This window comes from Apodemus sylvaticus, chromosome 12 (genome assembly GCF_947179515.1).
Source record: "Apodemus sylvaticus chromosome 12, mApoSyl1.1, whole genome shotgun sequence".
Taxonomy (NCBI): domain Eukaryota; kingdom Metazoa; phylum Chordata; class Mammalia; order Rodentia; family Muridae; genus Apodemus; species Apodemus sylvaticus.
Window position 1 is genome coordinate 69,960,842 of NC_067483.1, and position 17,008 is coordinate 69,977,849.

Here is a 17,008-nt window from a genome sequence, read left to right on the forward strand (position 1 = left end):
ATACATTGGTGAGTATATTGTAAGATAATTGAAACTAAGCAGGAAAAACTAGGTCTATTCATACCTTCCAAGTTGCCAAGTACAGAGGACACTAACTGTTAAAGGGCCTGAAGACATCCTAGGATAATTTGGCTCTGGAATTGCAACCTTTCAACCTCCACACATCATTGACGTTGAAATCAGTCAATGCAACGTCAATGACTTTGAGGACATGGCTCCAACTTTCTGTGAGAGAGCTTCTTTCTCACAGACTACACACACAGTGCTAGCACAGACACTGAACAGTTATAGACATAAGTTTTAAAGAAATCTTTACACATTTCAGAATCATCTATTGAATTTGTTTTGGTTTGGTTTGGTTTGGTTTTGGTTTTTTGGATTTTGGTATTTTCAAGACAGGGTTTCTCTGTATAGCCCTGAGTGTCCTGGAACTCACTCTGTAGACTAGTCTGGCCTAGAACTCAGAAATCCACTTGCCTCTGCCTTCAAGAGTGCTGGAATTACAGGCGTGTGCCACCACCGCCCGGCTTGAATTTGTTATTGAAAAAGTTTCATATGATATAATCTGATCCAGGTTTCTCCTCTCCCAACTTGTCCCAGCTCACCCCCCCTCAACTCCATGACCTTTCTCTCTAAATAAAGCATACAGTATTTTTAAAATAATAAATTAATAATAATTATTATTATTATTATTATTATTAGTGTTCTGCCTGTATATATGCCTACAAGCCAGAAGAGGGCACCAGATCTCATTATAGATGGTTATGAGCCACCATGTGGTTGCAGGCAATTGAAAACTCAGGACCTCCTTCTTCTTCTTGAGCTTCCTGTGCTGGTTGCATTGTAACTTGTTTATTTTGAGTTTTTGGGCTAACATCTGCTTATTAGCGAGCATACCCCCCTGTGTGTTCTTTTGTGACTGGGTTACCTTGCTCAGGATGACACTTTCTAGCTCCATCCATTTGCCTAAGAATTTCATGAATTCTTTGTTTTTAATAGCTGAATAGTACTCCATTGTGTATATATACCACAGTTTCTATATTCATTCCTCTGTTGAAGGACATCTGGGTTCTGTCCAGCTTCTGGCTGTTATAAATAAGGCTGCTATGAACATAGTGGAGCATGTGTCCTTATTACATGTAGGAGCATCTTCTGAGTCTATGCCCAGGAGAACTTAGTAAGGGTGCTTTGGTTCCTCTGAGAAAGGGAACAAAATACTCACAGGAACAATAAGGGAGAAAATGTGTGGAGCAGAGACTGAAGTAAAGGCCATCCAGAGACTGCCCTACCTGTGGATTCATCCTATAAACAGTCACCAAACCCTGACATTACTATGGACAACAAAAAGTGTATACCAAAAGGAGCATGCCATGGTTGTCTCCGGAGGGGCCCTGCCAGAGCCTTATAAATACAGAGGCAGATGCTAGCTGTCAACCATTGGACTGGGCGTGGGGTTCCCAATGGAGGAGCTGGAGAGTGGTGGGGAGGAGCCGAAGAGGTTTACAGCCCCCATGGGAAGAACAATGATTTCGGACACCCAGAAGCCCCAGGACTCCCAGGGACTAAGCCTTCAACTGAGGGATACACATGGTTCCAGCCAAAAATGTGGCAGAGGAATGCCTCGTTGGGCATCAGTGGAAGGAGTGGTCCTTGGTTAGGTAAAGGCTCAATAGAGGTTCCAACAAAGGGAAATCGAGGCGGGGGAGGTGGGAGTGTGTCCGGTGGAGGGGCATATATGTGGAAGTAGGGTGTGGGAGGAGGGATTGGGGATCTTTGTCGGGGGGAGGGAATCGGGAAAGGTTTTACCATTGGCAATGTAAATGAAGACAATATTCAATAAAAAAATTAAAAATAAAATATTAAAAAAAAAAAAAGAAAACTCAGGACCTCTGGAAGAGCACCTAGCGCTCTTAACCTCTGAGCCATCTCTCCAGCCTAAAACACACAGAATTAAAAAATAAGTAAATGAAGAAAAAACAGAGAAGCTACCCATTAAAACACAAGATTAGGGCTCACAGGTTCAGAGGGTCAGTCCATTATCATCAAGGCAGGGACATGGCAACGTCCAGGCAGGCATGGTGCAGGAGAAGGTGAGAGTTCTACATCTTCACCTGAAGGCTGCTAGCAGAAAACTGGCTTCTAGGCAGCTAGGATGAAGTTCTTAAAGCCCATATCCACAGTGGCACACCTACTCCAACAGGGCCACGCCTAGTAGTGCCACTCAGTGGGCCAACAGATACAAACCATCACAGATGAGTTGCCCCACCCCCATCCCCTAGCAAAGTTCTGAGGTTTTAGTTCAGTTTCTAACAAGTTGCCAGGTGATGCTTTACTGATGGTACCTCTGAGCTACTGTCAGATCCTTGCAGGCATGCCTCGTGTGATCATAGTGCTCCAAGACCACACTTGGAAAACCACTGCTTTAAAATGTAATTGAGTCATGAGTAAAAATGGATATGGTGTGAGACAGGATAGAAAGGCAGGACAAATTACGGGGAAATGAGAAGGAAAAGAAGCCCCTCCCCTTAGAACGTAGTTCTGTTTCCCACTAGCTCAAAGCCAACACAAAACAACAACAACCTTAACACAGTTGATAAGTCTAGAACTACCTACAGAGATTGTGCTAGTTTTCCTAAAAATATATCAAGCATTTTTTTTTTTTTAATGCCAAACGGTGATGTGACAAACATCAAACTGCTTACACAGGGCCTGGTTGCTTAAACCCGTGGGTTTAACCACGTCTGCACTCCTCTCTCTAGGCCCAAACAATATACCATATAAAGCTACTTTAACAATTTCACTTATTTAAAAAAATAAGATGAGGAAAAATAAACAAAATAGCTCATATTTCTGTACAAAATTCTAAAGCTTTAATTGTTTATTCTTGTTGTAAATTACATCCTCTAAGCAATGAAATGCAGCATAAAGTCACATTATGCAGCCATTGTAAAGTTGCCTGAGTGGTAGTTTCTTGAGAAGACCACACCCATACTTGGGTATATTTTGTCCTTTTCTTTTCTTTCTTTTGTTTTTGTTTTTTGTTTGTTTGTTTGTTTTTTGTTTTTTCGAGACAGGGTTTCTCTGTGTAGCCCTGGCTGTACTGGAACTCACTCTGTAGACCAGGCTAGCCTCGAACTCAGAAATCCGCCTGCTTCTGCCTCCCAAGTGCTGGGATTAAAGGCATGAGCCACCACCGCCGGCTATTTTGCCCTTTTCTTAGGTATCTCTTTCTAAAAACAAGTACTTAAATCTAAATTTTGCATTATCTATCTCTTATGGATAATAAATGCACTAATTTGCCCTCACTCTGACTTGTCTTGGAATTCTTTTCTTCAGAGCAGTAAAGAATTTGTGTTCCTAGAGTGGAGGTCCCTAAGAACCAGAAGTCCTCGGGCCATTGGTGGCAGTTCCAGGATGTATCTCCTCACTGCTGCTGATAGTGTTAACCCCACAATTTTAAAGGGTTAACCCAAAATTCCGTACAAGGAACATAAAGAACTATTTCTCTCCTGTTTCACTTCCTCAGTTCCCTCCCTCTCTGCCCAAACTAAAAACTGAAGAGTCTTTGATATAACTTTAGCTACTTTATCACACAAGGCTCCCAATCAGGGAGCTGTGGGGCCTTTCAGAAAGCCCTTATTAGGAGTCAAGGACATCACTTGTACTTGAAAAACTATGAAATACTATAAAATTGCAGAGAAGCGAAACACACAGTGGATGGCACACATGTGGGATGTCGAATGTGAACTATCACAGTAGGCATGGTTAAGATAATAGACAAGCAATAAGCAGGACGACATTAAACAGCTGCAAACATCTTCAATCTGGGCAGTGACGCTCTAAAGGAAAAGTATAACATTTTTATACCAAATACCTTTGAGATCTCTTTCTGGTCTAAGGTATGCCAAAGAAGGTTAATATGCTTTGGTCTGTACTGCATACTGGACTTTAGTTCAATAAAAGCATGCCAAAAGGTGGAGGAGGAAGGAGAGGAGGAAGAGGAGAATGAGGAAGAGAAGGAGAAGAAGAAAAAGGGGGATTATGAGAAGGAGATAGTTCACCCTCTATATCAGTGGTTCTCAACCTTTCTAACAGTGACCCTTTAATACACTTCCTCGTGTTGTGGTGACCTCCCAACCATACAATTATTTTTGTTGGTACTTCATAACTGCAATCTTGCTACTGTTATTCAACACAATGTAAGCATCTGTGTTTTCTGATGGTCTTAGGCAACCCCTTTAAGTAGACTGTGTGACCCTAAACAGGTCATAATCCACAGGTTGAGAAACACTGATCTAGAGGCCTCTCCAAGAAACTCTGCTGTTTCTTTCCCCATTAGCTCTACAATTCTTTCTGTCAAGGACGTAGCATCAGAAGAAAATAATACAAGTACTGCCTCTTCAGACATAACTCTGGGATCCTTACATACTGCCCCCAAAAGGTAATTACTGTTTACAGTATGTTCCATACTAAAAAGCAAGCAACTCACCTGTTGCCATCTGTGCTTGCCCCGCCCTTTAGTCCAAAGAAAGCAATAGCAACCAGAGCACTGGTAGTGATTTGCTAAAATGAGATCATTAATGTAGAAACATTTTAGAATGTTTAGAATATTTAGAATGTTCTGTTGCTCAGACTCTAGTCTTCACTTGTTGGAAATATTTCTTGCAAGATTTAACTATGATACACAATTAATAAATGTGTTATCATTAGTACAGTTAAAGTTAGATGCTGAGATGCTTCATGATATTAGGATTCCCAAACTGACTCCCTCAATGACTTAAAAACTGAAAGGCTGGAGAATTTCTCAGTGACTAAAACTGCCTGCTCCTTTCACAGAGAACCCAGGGTCAGTTCCCAGCAACCCACATGATAGTTCAAAACCACCCATAACTCCAGTTCCAGGGGATCTGATGCCTTTTTCCAACCCCATAGAATCTAAACACATATGTACACATACATACATGCAGATAAAACACTAAGATATATGACATAAATAAACCTAAAGTAAACTGAAATAAAGGCTGGGTTTAGAAAAAAGCACATTCAACTTTGTAGAGTTTACTTACAAAAAGAGGAATTAAGATGTCTGGATATATAATTTGCAAGTTATTCTTACTCAGTTATAATATATACTTGAGGTTTTGCTGACAATATTCAAAACTTTGGTCATTACAGCAATTAACTAAGTAATAAGTAATAAATGTGCTTCTGACTGTCTGGAGGGGGGTGGGAATAGGATAGATGAGTATGGAGCAGGTAGAGTAATGTTCCCCTAAAGATGGCTGCATCCTCATACTCCAGAATCTGCAAAGCACACAGAAGAGGAAAGGCAGTAGACACAGTTAAGGTTGCTAATCTGCTCATATTAAAATCATATTAGCTTAGATTATTCATGTGGGTCCAGTGTAATAATAGGGTCCCTTTAAAGCAAAAGTGCAAGAACACAGTGCTGGTAGCACAACAGGACCTGGTGTGTATGTCTGCCTTTAAACATAGAAGACTCCATAAGCCAAGGAAAAAGGGTAGCCTGCAGAAGATGGAAAGGGAACCTAAGATGATCTCCTCCCCTGCAGAGCAGGCAGGATACAGGCCCTGATGATGTGTATTTTGTGGTCTAAAGAAATGCATGTCAAGTTTTTGACCTTTGCAACTAAAATATAATACATTTGCATTGTCCACAGCACTAATTTTTTTTTTTTTGGCCATTCATTGCAGAGGCAATGAAAAACCATTACTGAGTATAAACATGAGAGGGAGAAATTTGTATGCCTTGGGCAAGGGTTTACAGCGGGACGAAAGCAGCAGCAGGTCAAACTAGAAACTGAGTTTAAAAGCAAGCTTTAGGAGTCTTCTTTAGGAGTTTTCTTTCAGAAGAAAAGTTAAGCTTCCTTTAGCTCAAACCTATCAGACCACAAGAAGCTAACAAAGAATCAGGATTGTGAAAATTGGGAAGAAATGATCTGAGAAATATGCTTTGGAAGGACTGAAGGGTTTGATGGCTACTGCTGCCTGTGCGCTGGACTACTGGCAGCCTGACCTTACCTGCCCTTGGGGTTTGAGGATGAGGTGACTCGGAGTCAATGACACAGACTCTGGGAGCAGGTAAGACATTGCAACAAGTTCATCTGAATGCTGCTGCAAGCTCCTTTAATACCCTCCATCTGCCCACCCCCCATTGGTCCCAAGAAAGCATCTCTTCTAAACAGCAATTCCTGGATGGCTGGCATTGTCCGCACCAGCAATCCCTGGTATCTCAGGCTGTCCTCTGTTAGGTCCTCCTGCAGGAGATGCCTTTGTGGCTTCACGGTCCCCAGGGTATACATAGAGGTGGCCACCACCGTTTCTCCAACAACTTACTAGAAGGGAATAAAAGACCTAGGGACTCAAAATGGCACCCACACTGGCATCTAGATAAGTGAAGGACTAGTCTATAGAAAGCACCAGGAGAACTGGAAAATCATTTGTTGAACTGTTCCTTGAAAGGAACTAGAAGATTTCCCCATGCTGTTGAATCCCAGAGCCAGATAGGCAAAAGCTGGACCTCACATTCTCATCTTAGCTGATGCCCTCCCACAGTTAGTTGCAACCAGTGCTGGGCACTGCTCCAAGGTTTGCAAACATCCCATGAGTGGGATATAAAACTGGATAAAAACAATTCGCCATGGTGGACAGGGAGTGGCTCGTGTAATAGGGAAACTATTTCATGCTGGTCATCTTAGCAGATGGACCTGTTTTCTACACTGAAGTTAAATGAATGGTCTCCTGTGTCTTGCAATCATGGAAATCAGGCATAACAACCCAGAGTGACTTAATACCCTTTTATTAGGTGGGTGTCAACACTTTCTTGGGGATATTGTTGACCTGAGGAGTAATTTGCAAGCTAATACTGGATTCCTCATAGTAATACAGTGTTCTCTCTGAATAGCTCTTATAGTTTGCCAAGAGTTTTTCTTATACAATGGTTTGGAATCATGGGGAAAAGATTCTGAGCTGCTAAATTAATTTTTTCATTAGCAGAACTAACCCTCCTGGCTGGAAGAACATGTCAATTGTTAAGTATTAATTAGCATCATCCTAGGAGATGGTCACATACCAGCAACCATACACACATAATTGATAATAAACTCCAATTGCTTGAAAATAAATGAAGGAAATTATACTTGGGTCTGATTGAGTTCAGTCATAGGTATTCCATTCACCTCCTAGTATTCTTTGTTCCGTCATTTCTTCTGTAACCGAATCTGTTGCTGTACCATTTTCCTCATTCATATGGATTGCTAAAGCATTCCCATTCATTTTGATGAGGGAAGTAAAGCAGATAGGAAACAGGTACGTCATTCGCCCTTAGGCCTGCAACAGTAACTTTAGGAAAGTCGGGAAGGTGGGGAGAGGAAGGGCTGCCCCAGGGTCAGTGATCTGCAACTGGAGTGTGGGACCCCCACATCAAAGGCTCACAAGTCTTCTTTTGGATCCTATGTGCAGCCTCGATATTGGGGAAGATTTTAAGGGTAGACTGTAACAATGTTTTCTCCATAATTTTATTTTAAACCAGTTCCTGTGCAAGGGAGGAAAAAATGCCCTGAAAAACAACTTATTTTTTCTTCATAACTGTAGCACTCAGCACTCTGACCCAAGAGCACCTCAAGTGTCTCATCTTAGGGGATGAGCCCTGTCCTCAGCCCACAAGAAAATTCTTTCCACAACCAAAGGAACAATTCTAAAATAGAATTCAATAAATAAAAACTCATTGAAATGTTCCACCCAACATATTCATCTTAAATTTCTGATCCAGCATCCTCAAAGATGCAAACCCAAAATTCCCCCTAGTCTAGTGTAATTCTTCTCTAAAGCAGAAACTCTTCTTGCCAAGGGGTGGCTGGGGTACAAGGAAGCTCCTTCCCTAAGAAGAATCACAAATTATGGTGCCAAGACTTTTTATTGTCGCTGATGCCCCTCATCTCCGAATAGTTCATCTCTCGTTGGTTAGTTGTTGGCTGACTGGTTGGGTCTTTGGTTTGGTTTTCTTTATTGTTTATTGCTTTGTATTTTAACAAGGTTTCCCTCTGTTGTCCTGGCTGGCCTAGAGCTTACTGTGTAGCCCATGCTGGCTTCACACTCGCGTCAATCCTCCTGCCCTAGCCTCAGGAGTGCTAGGACTACGGGCATGAGCCACCAGGCCTGGCTTGAATATAGTGTCCTTATCTTCATCTCACTCACATATGGTAGAAAAAGCCATATATTTTTTAAAAATGGCATTTTAAGAATTGAAATATACTCCATATAACAAAAACTCTATCAATAATAAAAATATAGACACTCCTTACCTTACTCCTATTCATCTCCCCAACCCCTCTATTTGTCTTTATAGGTTTACATACACTGTACATGCCATAAACATATAATTATAAGACGTCCAGGTTCGGGTGATACCGGTTTGCTATTCAAGGTTTGATCTCACGGCTTCCTGTTGCCACCATGCCTGCCACTTGTCACACTTCTACCCTGACATGATAAGACTTTCATGCCTCTGAAGCAGGACTGGTGATGCCTGTGATGGTTGTAGAGTGTTTTCCCAGCATGCACAAGGCTCAAAGTTCAATCCTCAGTACCACAAAAGCCAGTACACATGAAGGATTTGAGGAGAAAGGAGAATCAGCATTGAACCTTAATGTCTAAGGCCAAACATACATCCTGAGTATGTACTGGAGCTGCAGGTCAAAGCGGCATTTTCCAGCACAAAGGATGAGCTCACGTACCTTGATTTGCAGTGTTCAAAATCAATGGCTAAAGTTGCAAAGTCATTAAATCCTCCAGCTTTCGCTGCATATATAGGATTATAATGTGTGACATCTTGTGTTTGGCTTCTTTCACTTAGCTTATTTCCAAGGCTCGTGGCTTATGTAGCATGTATTAGTATTCCATTCTATTTTATGGCTAAATAATGCTGCTATGAACATTAACACATAGTATTTGCATAAAGTGTGTTTTTTAATATGGATATATGTCTAGGAGTAAGATTGCTGGATCATATGTTCATGATTATTTCAAAGGATAAATCTGATGGGCTTGGTCCAAAAAAGCAAGTTACAGCATGTGATTTTTTTCAAGGCATTGTTAAGATCTGTTCTATTCACAGTACATATTATATAAAGAACATCCTAAGACTCTACCACAATGAACACTGACTGAGAGGTAAAGAGAGGGGCACAGGTTGGTTATGGCAAAAAGGCCAATTGTAAACTCAGCACTAGTGTCCTCCAAAAGCCAGGACAGACTTAAAACTACATAGAACAAAAGGTGGAGGTTCACAGAGTTAAAAGCTTAGAGGAAAAAAAGATTCAAAAGCAAGGAGAGAGCTGGGAGTGGTGGTGCACTTGGGCAGAGGCAGGCAGGCCTCTGTAAGTCTGAGGCCAGCCTGGTCTGCATAAACAGTTCCAAGACAGCCTGGGCTACATAGAGACATTATCTCAATAACAACAAAGCAAGAAGGGAAAACAGTACTAGTGAAACAAATGCATTATCCCTCTGAAAAACTACAAAGATGCTAATGTTATTTGGAATTCCGTATGGAAAGTATCGGGGTTTTTATTTTTCAAGTATAAATCTGATCATGATGCTCTCCAGTTGCTAAATTCTTGGGATGCCTTAAAGTGCCTTCATGACCAATCTCATATTCTGCTATGCTCATTGTTAATTGTGCCCCAATCAACTGGCCTGCCCCCCTTTTCTCATAAATATTAAAATCTTGAATATTGAGAAACTGAGAAGCCAGTTGTAAAAGAATGAAGCTGGTTTCTTATCTTAATCACATACAAAACTCAAAATGAAGAAAGGATCAAAACCTACAAAGCATGCAAGGAAGGCTTTACACACATTGTACTTGGCAGGGAGTTCTTAGATATAACTCCAAAAGCAAAAATGGACAAGTGGAACTACACTAAACGCTAATCTCCTGTAGATGACAGCAATCATTCAACAAGTTAATGGACAACCTAAGGACAGGATACAATGCTTATAAATCACAAGTAACTAGGATTATTATCTAGAACATATGTACAACTCATATACTTCACCATCAATGGGCTATTGTAAAAATAGACAAAGGACTTGGGTATATATAATGCTACACATTGCTATTGTAAGGAAATATAAACTGAAACTATGAAACCACACCTGTAACCAGTGCTGAGAAGGAAGATATCAAGAACCAGGCCAGCCTGGACTGGACAGTAAGATCATACCTTAAGAGAAAATAATTGAAAAATTATTACATACCCCAGGATGAACACAGGAAAACAAAACAGAGCATACCAAACGCTATTTTTTATGTGGAGAAATTGAAACCCATCTGAACTGTTAGTGGAAATACAAAATGGTTCTGTCAAGGAAGTTTCTCAGAAATTTAAAAACTGGTTACTGTGTGATCCAGCAAGCTCACCCCAGGATCTATGTCTAAAAAGAGAAAAAAGCAAGAGGAAAACAGAAGTATGAAAAGAGAAGTCTTTTTAAAACATACTTACTACTTGTGTGTGTGTGCTTCTGTGTATGTGTAAGTGTATGCCACAGGTGGGAGAGTTTCCAGAGTCGATGGTGTCACATTTCCTGGTGTTAGACTTACAGGTAGTTGTGTGATCTGCCTGACATGAGTGCTGACTGTTGAACTTGGGTCCTCTGCAGTTGCGGAGCCATCTCCCGAGTAAAGAGAAATGCTCAAGAGGTACTTATATATCATGTTCTCAAGAGGCATGAGAGAAACAATTCAAGTGTTCCTAACAGAAGCAGCAAAAGTAGCTGGGCAGTGGTGGCACACACCTTTAATCCCAGCACTTGGGAGGCAGAGGCAGGCAAATTTCTGAGTTCGAGGCCAGTCTGGTCTACAGAGTGAGTTCCAGAACAGCCAGTGCTACTCAGAGAAACCCTGTCTTGAAAAAAACCAAAAAAAAAACCAAAAAAAACAAAAACAAAAAAAAACAAAACAACCAAACAAAAACAAACAAACAAAAAAAAAGAAGCAGCAAAAGTGGCAGGTATCTACAGTGGAGTGCTAATGAATGGGTAAGTGGACAAACAAAACGCAGGATATATGGCATTCAGCCCTAAAAACCAAACAGGCAGCATATACCAGCTGATATGAGGTCCCTCAACACACATACAGCAGAGGATCGCCAGGTCTGTGTTCAATCAAAGATGAACCCTCTAGACACTGGCCCGAAGAAGTGTAGAGGTCAGGTGGGGTGGGGTGGGTGGGAGGGTGGAGGATGGGGATGGGGACATCTTTGAGGAAATCCTGACACATGCTTAAAGACACTACTCTACAAAATAAGCCAGCCTCAAACTTATAAATCCTGCATGATTCCACCTACATAACGTATCTGACATAGCTTAACACACACAAATACAAGGCAGCCCTGGGAGCAGGGTGTGGTGACACATGCCAGATTGAGAGAAGGATCTTGAATTCAATGTCATCTTTAGCTACATAGAAATGCTGAAGCTAGCTTGGTGGCATGAGATTCTGTCTCAAAGTCTGGGATGGGGCTGAGGAAGGGCAGAAAAGAAAAGGAAAGCATTGTGTTTGCCAGCTGTAAGAGCTGGGGAGCAAAAGGGATGTTGCCCATAAGTGTACAATGTGAATTTCACAAGCTATAAAGGTTCCAGGGGTCTGACGCCCAACATGTGAGTGTACATAACACTGAAAACCACCCACTTCAACATAATGAAGATGGAAAGGTTTATGTGTTTTTAAGCACAATAGTTGGAATACTATTTTCTTAAATGTCACATTCTTCCCACCTAGTGGCCTCTGCTGTCCTTCTGCCTGGAACATTCTCTCCCTTGTTTTTCATGACAAGAATCTTTTACACTTTTAGTCAACTTAGATGTTTCCTCCCTCATAAAGCTTTTTTTTCTTTTTTTATTAACTTCTCTCCTAGTCTTACTGTCAATAACTCTTTTACAGTTTCTTAAATATCAATTGCAATGTGGAATTATTTAATGTACTTATTTCTGTTTGAAATGTAATCTATGGTGAAAGCAATAATGTATTTTGAACTATGCTCATGACTTAGTAGCAGACATACAACAGGTATTATGCATGTGAATACACACATCTGTAAATATTCCAAATGAACAGTGTCATTTCTCTCCTTGCACCACATAGATCCCGGGGATCAAACTCAGTACATTAGCTTTGCTGCCACACCCTCTACCAGCTGAGACACGACTAGCCCCATGTTTCTTTTTATGTTTTATCAAAAAAGAAAAAGAACAAAAACAAACCAACAAAACCAATGCCAATGGGTCCACTCTTGCTAACCAATTGTGATGGCTTTTGTTGGTTGTCTATAACTTGGCTATATCTGGAATGAGCTACAATCCAGAAATAAAGGGCATACCTGTGATCCAGATCTCAAGGGATGAAGACAACATGCCTTTAATCCAGATCTTGAGATGGGAAGACACACCCTTAATCTGGGCCACACCTTTGTCACTTTACATTTGATGCCATTTTATTTTCTCTTTCCCAGTTCACAATCTCTCATCCGTATCTGCACATTGCGCCTTTCCTTTAAGGACAGGTCCTCTCTCCTAGTCTAGAACTTGACATTTTGTAGTCTCAAACATCATCCTCTCATTTCTGTAGCTATTTATAGTTGGTTTTTCAATTTTACTCGTATATTGGCTAAATGTTGTTATTAGTAAATATAACTTTTTTTTTTCATGGCACCTTAACTCCATAAAATGTCTTAGTGACTGTTCTATTGCTGTGAAGAGATATCGTGACCAAAGTAACTATTATGATAGAAAGCATTTAATTGGGAATTTGCTTACTATTTTAGGGTTTTAGTCCATTATCAGCATGCAGGGAGCATGGCACCAGGCAGGCAGGCACTGGAGCAGTAGATAACTCCTGATGGCTAGGCAGAGAGAGACTCTAAGCTTGGCATGGGTATTTGAAACTTCAAAGCCCACACCCCAGTGGCATACTTCCTCCAACAAGACCACACCTCTTAATCCTTCTAATCCTTTCAAAAGTGCCACTTGACTAAGCATTCAAATATATGAGCCTATTGAAGGGCATTCTTATTCAAACCACCATAAAAACAAACCTGGAATTCTACTAAAAATTAAACTTGACAACGTGGCTTCTATTTCTCCCATGTTAATCAAAATACTTGTGAAAAATCAGTAATAGTCTAGGAGTCAATAAATCTAATGGATTTTCTAGTATTTTATTTTCTCTGAAGTTTTGATACGAATATTTACTCAGTCTCCTTTCCACTTCATTGGGGTGAGGGTGTTGGTGTTTCAAGGGCTAAACCTTTGCTAAACAAGTGCTTGACCAGTCTTCCACACTCTTCGATTTTTAATGTTTCCTTGTGGCTCCCCCTCCCCGCCCCCCACTGTCTCCTCCCCCCCCCCCTGCAACTAAGTTGGCTAGCGGGCACCCAACTCTTCCGATGGCTACCTCCGGCCTTTGTTCTGTGAACAATAAGGCTCCACACCTCGGCTATCAACACCGCCCCCAAGCCGGCATTTACCTGAGCCACCAGGCTGAAGGCAGACGACCCGCTGAGACCTGGAGCCAGAGGATTCACAGCACCGCCTTTGAAGCTACCGACTTCTGGGGGGTTGGCCGATCCCCCAAATGTCTATATAACCTGTCTTAAATTTATTAAAACCAGTCTTGACCAGAATCCTCGCCTTGACTCAAATCCCTTTGTCTCTGTCCCTGTACCCCAAGATTCTCTCAACAGGTAACCTGGTTCACATGTAGCTGCTGGCGGTTACATAACTGGCGCCTAAACGTGGGAAGACCTGGCACGAGAGAATTTCCTGAGGTAGCCCTATCCAGTGAAGCTTCGCAGAAAAGGTGGTAAGAAGTAGTATCCACACGGTAAGCAACATAGAGGTCAAAACTAGCGCTAGTGAATTCGTGTCTATTGTTGTGAGTGTAGGAAGGATACTGTTTTTCAAGCATACTGTGCGGGCCCGGCACAGTGGCTGCTTGGGTTTAAAGGATAGAGAAAATGGGACAGGAAAGTTCGCGCGAAATCTGCGCACGCAACATTCAAGAGTTGCTTCAGGCAAAAGGGATTGGGTTTGAAGAGGAAAGATTAGAAGATTTCTTGGACCAGATATATTCCTGTTGTCCTTGGTTCCGAGAAAAACGAACGTTAAATGAGAGAACTTGGCTGAGAATTGGTAATTCGCTAAAGGCAGCCAAGGCAGACAATATCACCCTCTGCCTCTGGACTCTGATTAAGGACATCATAGATGAAGGGAGTTTGGAAGAATTAGGTGTTATTCATGAAAGTGAGGATTTTCAAGTAAAAGGCCATGTGGAGAGGATCCCTGTAATAGAAGATTCTCCACAAACTAAGTCTCGTGAACACAGAGACAGTTCTGATGAGCATATTGTAAGAAAAAAAAATAGCTCATCCTGAGAAAGGAGCGATTGAAGTTCATGGAGAAACTTGGCCCCCCGTAGCGCCATCTGCTCCGCCTGTGACCTTGATGGCAGAGGCCGAGATCCAGAAGGACATGCAGTTACAAAAGTTAGAGTTTGAAATTAAATTGCAGAGATTGACTAATGAGTTACAGGAGCTAAAAAGGGTCTCTAATACTAGAGAGAACAATAACTCGGAGACCCGCCAGTCGCCATTAGAAAGAGTTATAAACCAGGCCCGAGGGGAGGGGCAGGATACGTCAGAAATCTTAGCTTTTCCAGTCCTTGAGATAGAAGACCAGGACAATGTGGTCAGACAATATCAGACCTTGGAATTTAAGGTGATAAAAGAGTTAAAGCTAGCCGTAGCCCAGTACGGCCCGACAGCTCCCTTTACACAGGCGTTGTTGGATACTGTGATAGAGTCGAATCTAACTCCACAGGATTGGAAAACGCTGTGTAAAGCTACGTTGTCGGGGGGAGATTTCTTGCTTTGGAGTTCTGAATGGCGTGAGGCTTGCAAAAGAACCGCCGCCACTAACACTCAAGCAGGCCATCCAGAATGGAATGCGGAGATGTTGTTGGGGGAAGGCCTATATGAAGGAAATAATAACCAGATTGGGTTTCCCATCGCAGTGTATGCGCAGATTGCGGTGGCCACCCGCCGTGCTTGGACTCTGTTACCAGCTAAGGGAGATATTAGTGGAAATCTAACAGCTGTGAAACAGGCTCCCGACGAACTCTTTCAGGATTTCGTAGACAGATTGCTAAAAACGGCTAATAGAATTTTTGGAAACTCTCAGGCAGAGAATCCGCTGGTTACGCAACTAGCCTATGAGAATGCTAATGCGGCCTGCCGAGAGGCCATTAGACCCCAGAGGGGAAAGACAGACCTAGCCGGTTACATTCGCCTTTGTTCTGAGATCGGTCCGTCCTATAATCAGGGTTTAGCTATAGCTGCAGCGCTGCAGGGAACAACTATTCAGGGGATTCTTTCACAAAGACGAGGAAATAGGAGATGTTTTAAATGTGGTAGTCTGGGTCATTTTAAAAGTGATTGTCCTGATAATAAGCCCAGTATAAACGGGCAATCAGGTGGTCCACCAGGAACGTGCCATAAGTGTAGAAAAGGAAATCAATGGGTTAAGAGAGACAAGTCAAAAAATAACTTCCAAGGTAGACCCGTGTCGGGAAACGGGGGGAGGGGCCAGCCCCAGGCCCCGATGCATCAGACTGTCTGCGGGGCACAGCTACTGCCGAGCCAAGGAAATCCATCCTTGACCTCGCCAGAGCTACACCAGGAAGTGCAGGGCTGGACCTCTGCTGCATGTGCCATGCCGTACTAGCTCCAGAGATGGGAGTTCAGGTTTTGCCCACGGGAGTCTTCGGACCATTACCCGAAGGTACTTGGGGATTGCTGTTAGGACGAAGCAGTTCTACTGTGAAGGAACTGCAGATTTATCCAGGAGTCATAGACAGTGATTATGAGGGAGAAATTAAAATTATGGCTGCTTCCTCTCGTGGTGTCATAACTATACCAGCTAATCAAAGAATTGCCCAGCTAGTCTTAGTCCCTTTACATCCACTGCATTCCAAATTCATTAAAGAAAAAAGAGGAGAGGAGGGCTTTGGCTCCTCCAGAGTGTTCTGGGTTCAGTCTATTACTAATAAAAGACCTAACCTTAAATTGACTATTGAAGGAAGGAGTTTTGAAGGATTAATAGATACGGGAGCTGATGTTACAATTATTAAGGGACAGGACTGGCCCTGTAACTGGCCATTGACAGAGACCCTAACGCATCTGCAGGGTATTGGTTACGCAAACAATCCCAAACAGAGCGCCAGACTTTTAACTTGGAAAGATGCAGATGGAAATTCAGGACAAATTCGGCCTTTTGTGATGCAGAAGTTGCCTACTACACTCTGGGGTAGAGACTTGCTATCTCAGATGAATTTAATTCTGTGTAATCCTAATGAAATTGCCTCTAAGCAAAAGACAGTGTCGGAGGAATCCGAACCTACTCAGGGGCTTGGAAATGAAGCACAAGGCACTAGGAAGCTTAAAAACCCCCAGGCAAACCCTAACTCTAGAAGTCTGGGGCATTTTCGGTAATGGCCACTATCTCGCCTGCACCCCACGCCGATAAAATTCAATGGCTTAGCGACATTCCAGTGTGGGTTGATCAGTGGCCTTTAACTAAAGAGAAATTGGAGGCCGCCTCTCTGCTGGTGCAGGAACAGTTAGAGGCAGGACATCTAATAGAGTCATTATCTCCATGGAACACGCCGATATTCGTAATTAAAAAGAAGTCCGGCAAATGGAGATTGTTACAGGATTTAAGAAAGGTAAATGAAACAATGTTGCCCATGGGAACCTTACAAGCGGGTCTTCCATCTCCCGTGGCTATTCCAAAAGGGTTTCATAAAATAGTCATAGATTTAAAAGATTGTTTCTTTACCATTCCTTTGCACCCTGAAGACTGCAAAAGGTTCGCGTTCAGTGTTCCTTCTATTAACTTTGCAGAGCCTATGAAAAGGTTTGAATGGACAGTGCTTCCC